At 30.6% G+C, this 10,731-nt stretch overlaps 1 long non-coding RNA gene across 1 annotated transcript; it reads left to right on the plus strand.

Annotated features, from left to right (window-relative positions):
* Window positions 1-1,574: 1,574 nt before the first annotated feature.
* On the plus strand, window positions 1,575-8,840 carry LOC131154460 (uncharacterized). Its single transcript, XR_009136439.1, has 3 exons — window positions 1,575-2,023; window positions 2,144-2,202; window positions 7,137-8,840. It is a non-coding gene; the product is annotated as an uncharacterized LOC131154460 (long non-coding RNA).
* The last annotated feature ends 1,891 nt before the right edge of the window (window positions 8,841-10,731 follow it).

The raw sequence follows: 10,731 nt of genomic DNA on the forward strand, positions 1-10,731 counted from the left end.
CCATGTGGCGGCTTCTCGGCGTGTACTGCGTGTTAGCGGCTGGACACGGGTTGGAAGTCGGGTCGGGTCGTGCTCGCGGGGACAGAGTCGGAGTGCCGGACGCGGGTCACTGAACCGGGTCTCGGATTGAACTAATGACGAAAAGAAGTGAGACCCAACGTACAAAACCTCGTTATTGTGTTTTTTGACACATTATTAATAATTATTTTTTAATTTCTAATTGTGTTTTAACAAAATTTTATATTTCCTAATTTTTATATAAAGAGAAACTATAATAAATTTAATCTTTCTTTCTCGTAAAAAACCAAAATAACACTCTCTTTAATATCCAAAACTTCAATTCTATTTTTTAATAGTTCTAAATTAAAACAAAAATAAAATTATAGAAAATGACATACTTTTTTCGCACAATTAAACAAATAATTTTATTTTAACAGCACACACACATTTGTTTAATTACTAGAGGTTGGTTTGTCAAATTGAATTAAACAATTATTTGCTGAAATAGAATAAGGGATAGTAATTTTCTTTTCTGAAAAAAAAAAAAGGATTGCTGAAAAGTCTTAACTAAATTTTTGTTAATTCACGAACACTTTAACATTCTGATTTTTATAATTTATTAACTTAAGCTTAATTTTTTTTCAAGAACAATTTTAAAACGGTAAATTATAGTAAATTACCCAAGAACAATTACACTTAAAATATATAACAAATTCAAGAAAGTAAAATATGAAAATAGAATAACCCTAATCTCACATTGGGGGTTTCTAAATGATGCTTCCAATCACAAAATTGAATGTATGAAATACTAATTTATGAATCAAATTAACGAATATTTGAATAAAACTAATGAATCTTTGAATCAAACTAACAAATCTAAATGAAATAATATAAGAGTTTTTTAAAATAGCCACAACACCCCCTCCCCCCCCAAGTGTTCATTTTATTGACGAAAAGGACCTTTTGTTTATTGATCGTTAGTCAACTGTTAAATTTAGTGAAAAATAAATAAAATTATTAATAGTGAATTGAACACCCAGCATTAATGTGAATCATTTGATGAAAATAAATTTCTAAATATATCTTTAACAAGTAAAATATAGTATAAAAGAATTAGTACGAATCATATGGTTATCATATCAAAATAAACATTTATTTTTAATAGTATTTGATATTAGACAAAAAATATAATAGAAAATAAACTTTCTACTTTTTTTTTTTTCAAATTAATGAAATTCTTGATACCAACGGATCCTATTAGTTTCTTCAATTTTCGACTTCACGTAATAAATTTTAATATATATATATATATATATATATATATATATTCATATTACAAGTTCATTATTTTATATTGAAAATGACACAAAAAATGGGTATGCCATAAAATAATAGAATCAGATAAAAATGACGCATAAGAGATAAGAAGATTCATGTGATATCATTCATTGTGTATTGGACAAATAAGAACGTGTAAGAGATAAGAAAATTCACGTGATATCATTCATTGCAGTTCCTAAGAAACGTTACAGAGCCACTATAAAATCGTAGCATCCATAGCTAGACAAGGCACTCAAGTCAGCTTTAGGCTTGGCATTCGTACTATCTTTTACTCTCTAGGGTTTAGAAACTACATTTCTAAGCTAGATCTACTATTCTTTTGCAAAAAAATATGGAAGTTCAATCCCTGAATCAAGGCCTTGAATGATTGGAGCCCCCAAACACAATATGTTGAACAATTATAAAATATGATTTTGATTTTGCCTTTTTTGTTTTTATTTTTATTTTTTCAAATTCCTTCTTCTTCTTCATCATCATCTTCTTCTTCTTGTCTTGTTTGCTTTGATTAGAGCCTAAAATCAAAATTTCAAAAGATTGGAGCCTTTAAAACACAATCGACTTGATTGTGATAAAGTCAAAATTTTTTTTCTCTATTTTATGTTTTTTCCACATTAATTCCATCTTGATTTATGCAAGCGATTATTGATTTTGGAGCATTCAAAACATGATCTACTCAATTGAGGTAAAGTATCACTCTTTCTCTCTTACTCTCTCTCTATCCCCCCCCCCCCACCCACTTTAATTTTTTTAGATTTTTTCTATCGTTTCCTCTTAATTAATACAACTTTTTTACTTTGATCAGAGCTTGAAATGAAGGCTTCAAAGGAATGGTGCCTAAGAAACACAATCTACTTAATTATGGTAAAGTTTGGCTTCCTTTTTCTATTTTTGGTAATGGTGCCTAAGAAACACGATCTACTTGATTATGGTAAAGTTTGGCTTCCTTTTTCTATTTTTGGTTTTGTTGTTTTGATTTCCTCTTGATTTATATAGAAATTATCCTTCTAAAGTAGGTCGATGCTTTTATTTTTTTTTAGGTTTTTAAGCAAGATAAATTAATATATAGATCAAGAATCTATTTGGATACATGAAGTAAGGTTCAGAGCAAAAGCTTTTCTTTTAATTTATTTTTGATTATTTTAGTTAATTTGTGCTTGCATAACATGGGTATATGGAGTTTCATCTTATTTTTAGAAGATTTTCTTTCATCGTGTTTATGTTTTCCCTTTGTGCACCAGGTTTTCCCTTTATATATATGTTTATGTTTTGCCTTTACTTTAAAATTATTTGCCGATTATAATTTAGAATTGGCCTTTAAATTTAAAAAGAACTTATGTTATTTATATTTTGCACGTAGACGACTGAAACTTTTACTACCTTTTGCAAGACATAAGTAGTTTAAGTCTTGTTTAGCTGTAGAAAATAATTTTTATTTTCATTTTCAATTTTTCAAAGAATATAAAAATTGTCATCTTGTATTTCTAAAGTTTTCTTATGCAAGTTTTGGAAAACTAGAAAACAATATGATATTTGTTTTTCAATTCTTGAAAATTGAAAATAGAAAGTAATTATTTTCACAATTAAATAAGGTTTAATCATGTAATGTAGACATGCTGGGATAGTAAGATAGTTGCATGCAAGTTAAAAATGAAGAACAAGACAGCCTTTTTCTTCGTTTGTATGCTTATTTCCATCAACATCTCTTCGTTAAAAGTGTGTTAGAGAGAAAAAGAAATCATTAGGCATAGATTGCAAATAAGGAAAAAAAAATGTAAAGTATTCATAGATTGTAAAGATAAAAATATGATCCGAAGGAATTGATCTGTGGATTGAGAGAGAGGGGAATCAAAACGAGGGAGAGTAATATGTTGGGGTTCTATTGGGGCTTGATTTTTTTAGCAGATAATGATGCAATAATAATAAAAACACAAAAATTATTTTAGTAATGAATCTAGTCTACTAATACTTGCCTTTTAGTGACGGATCAAAATTGATCACTAATAAATAAATAAAAAACATAAAAAAGTATTATCGATGCATGCATTTTCGTCATTAATTATCTTCAAATCAAATTTATGTTTGCTTTATTAGCAACATATACAAACATATTACTAATTTATAGTTTAAAAATTATCAAAAAAACTATAGTGTTGTAATTCCTAGGAATAAGAAGTTTTCGGTTCAATTTCGCAGGAAGACTAATTCTTCATCTATCAAGAGGTAATTGAGAGGTGGTTCATGTTCTCTTTCGGTTTGGTGTCACCTAGGTGGTCCGAACGGCTTGTTTAAATTAGACCTACACATGGACACACAACTTGTTAACCAATGTTGGTAGAGATCTTAGTGTGAACTAAGCATACAAATGAGGAACATTCTTTTGTTTGGTGTTATGATTTATGAGACAGTGCAAAGTTGCCACAAAGGGCATCCTATTCATGAGGAAAAATTGTTCCATGCATCAAGTCCTCTCATGCAATGAAAATACTTCAAATAGTGGGTCTCACCATACTATATGTGGATCCTATCATGTAAGACCCAAATTTTCATTAAACGAGAGGGCTTAGATCATGTTAAGTTAAATGAAATAGTTTTATTTATTTTCAAATTTCAAAAATTACAACAAAAATACCACTTGATTTTCTAGTTTTGAAAATGTGTACCCAAAAAAATAGAAAGCCAGAAAATAAGCGGTGCATTATGTAATTGTTCAAAATTAAAAAGAAACTATTTTCTATAAATGAACAGAGCCTTAACTTCTTTACAATGTAGAAGATATCAAATGTTAACAATGCAAGCATTGTGATCATTGCAAATGCATGTAGTAGGGATTGGACAGTGCATGCATTAATTTTGCTTCTAGGTGAATAGTGTGAATGACTTGGAATATGTGGTCCCTTCATGTATGATTTGGAACCCTCCAATCACAAGATATTGTATTACTATTTGACCCACTAAAGTGATGTGGGGCCTGCATTATTGGAACCCACTCTGAGTAATACCTCTTAGTTGTACGAGTCCAAATGCTAATGTGACATCTTGTGATTGGATGATTCCAAATCTTATATGGAGAGACCACTCCTTACAAGTCTCTCTATTATATCATGAAATGCGCATCTTCCTCCAATGATATATTTGACTAGCCATGATGTCCCAAAGGGTTGACCTTCTACCAGAAGGACACATTCCAAGCTATCTCAACATGGGTGGAGAATTTAGGATTTAATAGTTTTCAAGATTGATTTTACGGAGTCGCCATTAACCTATATTATTTTGGGTGTAGTTAGAACACCTTCATTTTAATAGTTTAGTCTGTGTTACCAATACTAATTAGAGATTGAGAGTTTGGTTATACGAGGAGAAGGTATTAGCACCTCTTACATATCCATCTAGTGGATTGTACCTGACTAACCTAAAATTCTTGAAAAAGTTAACTAATTATAACTCAAATTCTTACCTACTTCATCATTGACTCTGTACCAAATAGAAGTCAATGTTTTCTTTTTAAAGATATATGTCAGACATAATATTGAGGAAAATTATTTAAGTAACTAATTTTGTTTTTTAAATATAGGAATTCATGCACAAAACAAAGAGGCTCTGTATTTTAACTTTAGATGTATGCACAAGACATAACTTCAAGAAGTTGTTTTTATTTAAGTAATTATATTATTTATTTTATCAATATTGAGAAGTACATGCATAGGATAGAAAATATCTCTGATTTGGTTTATAAAGGTATGCACAATACATAACCTTAAATGTTGATTTCTCATAATGTTTATTCCTTTGATATGATGAATTATCATTTTCATGTATCTTAATCATTTAAAGTTTGAGAAAGCCTATTCAAGATAGAACATTCTTTTAATTTTAATTTACCATGGGTATGCACAAGACATGAACCTTTAAAGGTATCTTTCAAAAACTTAGAATTTTCCTTTGGCTTTACATATTTATTTCAATTTGTTTTTCTAATATCTACTTTTGTAGAACCTTTTCATCATGGAATCTAAATTTTATACTTAATTCAATATTTAATGGCCTTCTAATATTTCTTTTAATTAAAATTTTGCCTAATTTTAATACTTTAAATTTCATTTTACTATCATTTATTAAAAAGAAATTGTGTTAAAAAATGGTTCACATTGGTTAACGGAATAAACCGTTGTTGAACGGTTCAACAAGTCAACCTATATAAACAAAACTGTGCACACAAAGTCAAACCCTAGCTGCACTTCTCACTCTCTTCTCTTCATACTTATGGTTGTTGCTTCAACCTTGTAACCATCTCCATGAATTGTTGTCAAAGATCCTCACAACTCTATCTGTCACCAATAAATCCTAACTTTGTCTTCTTCTTCGACTATCAACTCTAGATCCTAGTTATTGTACCAAACCCTAATCTTATCCTCACAAAATTTTGACCTTTTTAGATCCTTTTCTATGGAGATTCAAGTTCCATTTCAACCTTGAACCCTAGGGTCTATTTTATTAGTCACCATATGGCATACGCTTGTGTGAGTCCTTGTTCACCACAAACACCACCACTCAATCGTCATTACAACCACTTCGACTAAGAATCTTTATTGGAGTGTCATCAATTTGTGTTAAAGCTACCATCCTTATGAACCATAGGTTTTCACATCAAGGTTTAATTTTTTCTCATTTTCTCTTCCTCAATTTCTACTCTCTCTCTCTCTCTCTCTCTCTCTCTCTCTCTCTCTCTCTCTCTCTCTCTCTCTCTCTCTCTCTCATAATTACTAACTATTGATTTTTTTTCTTTTCAAATTTAGTTCCCTCTCTCTAAATTTCTTAAGGTACTCTGCTATGGTCTTTATTTTTTTTCAAAAACCACAACCATTGTTGGTAATCCTTCGTGCAAACTCACCATGAACCCCGAAAATCTATAGTAAGCTAGGTTCGATTTTCTCTCATATGTGTTGATGTTGTGGTTGTGTTAGAGAATTATTAAGTTCATAATACTATTAATTGAAGTGTGTGGGTGTGATTTTAATATATTCTTCATGGTTTTGGATTTAATGTTTTGGAATAAATTGGGATTAAATATGAAAGAGATTACCCAAGTTAGGGTTTCTCTAGCTGGAATTGGGATTTCAGTTTTTTGGCTTTTGGCCTTATATAAATTTATACCAAAGATTGTGACTCGGAGTATTTATTGTTAATTAGCACATAGTTTACAACATTTTATATGTGTTGCTTCTAATTTGAATATTCATTCACATATCCTAGTTTATTTTGACCATCTTTATATTAAACAAGTTCTAAGAAAAAAAAACTTCCCACATTAATGCATATACCATTCATATATATATTTAATGGCAAACAAGTTATTTTACACACCTTGATTTTGAATGCACATAAGCTTTTAGCAGTTTTGATTTTGAACTAACATACATCATCAATCACCTTAGGCTTCAAATGCATTACCTAGTTCTTAACTAGCCTAAGAATTTTTATTGTTAGGTCACACAAGGTGAAACATTCTTCTTATGCTCTAGAGAGAGGGTTTCACTATGATGGTATATATAGGATTGAGAAATGTTGGCAAAAAGTAGGAATTCAGGTGGGGCATTGAGAAAATTTTTTCTTGGATGTGTTATTGATAAATGTGTTTTTTTACTAAATTTTGCTCGATTAGGACTTTATAATGTGTAGATATTTTTTTGTTCGATGTGATAATGAGTCTACTCCATGGACAAGGTTTTTGTTGTCATCTTTTATAACAACAGAAAATAAACTTTTTACTCTTGATAATCCTTTTTGTTGTTTTGCAGCAATGAACATGAAGACCGTCCAAGACCTTTGCGAGACATTGATAACCTAAAGGGTGAAACTGACATAACTGAAAGGAAGGCAATTCCTTCTTGGGATTATGATGTAAGAAAATCATATTTTTAGTTTCAACTAAAACTTGTCATCTCTCTTTTGTGGTTTGACTGCTGCTTCTGGGGCGTCTTCATTACTTATAACATAAGAGAAGAAACAAATATTATTAATATATTATGTACTGAGTATTGCCTCTCTAGGAAATATGATTGGAGGTTGAATTCTACTTCTTTCAATTTCTATGTCTAGAATATTTTCGTCCAAGATGTTTAGGTTGAACGCCTCTGAAGTTAGAGTTTGCTAAGGCATTCAAGTTTTGTTTCTCATGAAAAGAAATGTTGTCGTATGTGGAAGAGAACTCCACCATGTCGTAGGAGACAAGTGGATGGTGGAAATTCAAGGAAAAGAAAGCGAACAAAGCCTGAATATATAGCCCAAGACAAGCTTCTAAAAGGTTTAGTTTTGTATCTAATTTTCCATTTTGCAAAATGATCTTCTACATATTTTCTTGTTTTTGTTTCATATCGAATCATTACATAAATCCAGCTTGCCCATCATGACTTTTCATTTTACTAAGATTGTTTCCAAACATGGTATGTTTCTAAGGTTTTTGTCACTTCTAATTGTTCAAATATGTACAGTTCAACTATCATATCTGCAGAAAGGTGATGACTCTCCCACTTACTACCCCCTATACTCATAACTTCAGTAAGGGTTGTCTGGAGGGTGTCTTTGCTTGTCAAACTTTCATGAGGCAAAGAACATGCGAAGGTAGGAGGACGTTACGAACACAAAATAATATCATGAAATGCCCATCTTTCTCAAACGTAATATAGGACTTTCTAAAAAATCCACAGGTATATTTGGCAATTCTGTTAAAACTTCAATTTCACAAAGGGAAAGCATGGATGCTCGTCTTTAAGAGACTAATCTTAACTATTGTGAAATATTCTTGAGGGGCTACCTCTATGGAAGATTTTTTTATGATCTTGATTTATAAAGTTTTAGGCTATGTCTACTAATCACTTGTAATGTTTTTATTAGGATTCACACTGTAATTTGATCAGTGCATTTGCATTATGATTTTTAAATATATAAAACACACCAACACACTACAACTTAACTGATTGATGATGTAATATCTTATTTGTCCTTGATCTCTCTCTTAACACGGACAATTTTTTGCTAGAATGTTAAAACAATTGAAATAGTAAATGTTGCTACTTTCCCTTGAAGACAGTTGTGCTTCTTTGATAGGTTAACAGAGAATTGATGAGTGTAATTGAATTGCTTCAAAGGAGGGTTGAAGTGGCATAGGAAATGGCTGAGTCATCAGGTGATGAAGTTGATAGCATGGAGGAGAGCTCAGATGAAATTGCTGGAGAGGCATAAACATTCTATCTTAATTTTGGGTGTTTGTAGGATGTCAAAGGGGTCACTCCACATCCTCCAACTATAATCAAAGCTCCATAAACTCAAAGCAAAAAAGAGCAAGGTAAGTGCTTGCCAAACCTCAGGGGAGGGGGTGCTCAAAGATGATAAAAATGCTGAAATGAAATTGAAGTACTTTCTTGTTATACCTCAAATGCTTAAATAATAAAATAGTTATAAATTATAAAAATACTATGATGCAATTGTGATATGATTATTGATCTATTATATTATTTATAGTCTTAAAATAAAATAATATATTAGTTATTAATATCATTAATTACAATTATGTAATGGTAAAACTTAATAATGAATAATCAAAAGAATATAACATTATTGTTTAATAAAATATGATGTAATATAACAATAACCATAACATCATATTTTATTAAACAATAATGTTATATTCTTTTGATTATTCACTATTAAATTTTACCATTACATAATTGTAATTAATGATATTAATAACTAATATATTATTTTATTTTAAGACTATAAATAATATAATAGATCAATAACTATAATTCAATTATATCATAGTATTTTTTATAATTTATTACTATTTTATTATTTTAGTATTTGAGGTATGATAGGAAAGTACTTCGATTTTTATCATCTTTGACCAGGCCTGAGGTTTTTGGCAAGCACTCACCTTGGCATTTTTATTTTTATTTTTTGTTTTTGAGTTTATAGAGCTTTGATTATAGTTGGGGGATGTGGAAGGACCCCTTTGGCTTCCTCCAAACACCCAAAATTAAGATAGAATGTTTATGCCTCTAGCAATTTCATTTGAGCTCTCCTCCATGCTATCAACTCCATCACCTGATGACTCAGCCATTTCCTTTGCCACTTCAACCATACTCTGAAGCGATTCAATTACACCCATCAATTCTCTATTAACCTATCAAAGGAGCACAATTGTATTCAAGGGAAAGTAGCAACTTCTACTATTTAAATTGTTTTAACATTCTAGCAAAAATTGTCCGTGTTGAGAGAGAGATCAAGGATAAATAAGATATTACATCATCAATCAGTTAAGTTGTAGAGTGTTGGTGTGTTTTATATATTTAGACACATAATACAAATGCACTAATGAAATTATGAATCCTAATAGAAACATTACAAATGGTTTGGTAAACGTAGCCTAAAACTTAATAGATCAAGATAAAAAAAAAAATCTTCCATAGAGGCAGCCCCTCAAGAATTTTTCACAATAGTTATGATTACTCTCTTAAATACAAGAGCATCAATGCCTTCACTTTGTGAAATTGAAGTTTTAACAAAATGGCCAGTCATACCAGTGGACTTTCTAGAAAGTTTGATATATCATTTGAGTAAGATGGGCATTTCATGATATTATTTTGTGCTCATAACATCCTTTGACCTTCGCATGTTCTTTGCCTAATGAAATTTTGACCAACAAAGACACCCTCCAGAAAACCCTTAAAGAAGTTATGAGCACAGGGAGTAGTAATTGGGAGAGTAATCACCTTTCTGCAGATATGATAGTTGAACTCTACATATTTGAATAGCCAGAAGCGACAAAAACCTTAGAAACATACCATGTTTGGACTCTACATATTTGAATAGCAAGAAGTGACAAAAACCTTACAAACATAGCATGTTTGGAAGCAATCATAGTAAAATAAAAAGTCATGATGGGGAATATGGATTTATGTAATGCTTCCATACAAAACAAAACAAGTAAATATAAAGAATATCATTTTGCAAAATGAAAAATTAGATACAAAACTAAACCTTTTAGAAGCTTGTTTTGAGCTACATATTCAGGTTTTATTCGCTTTCTTTTCCTTGAATTTCCACCATCTACTCATCTCCTACTACATGGTGGAGTTCTCTTCCACATCCAGCAACATTTCTCTTTTTGAAAAACAAAACTTGAATGCCTTAGCAAACTCTAACTTCAAAGGAATTCAACCTAAACATCTTGGACAAAAATATTCTAGACACGGAAATGGAAAGAAGTAGATTAATATAGCCTCCAACCATAGTTCCTAGAGAGGCAAAACCCAGTACATAACATATGAATAATATCTGTTTCTTCTCTGATGTTATAAGAAATGAGGGTGCCCCAGAAGCAGTAACCAATCC

This window comes from Malania oleifera, chromosome 4, assembly GCF_029873635.1.
Source record: "Malania oleifera isolate guangnan ecotype guangnan chromosome 4, ASM2987363v1, whole genome shotgun sequence".
Lineage (NCBI taxonomy): Eukaryota > Viridiplantae > Streptophyta > Magnoliopsida > Santalales > Ximeniaceae > Malania > Malania oleifera.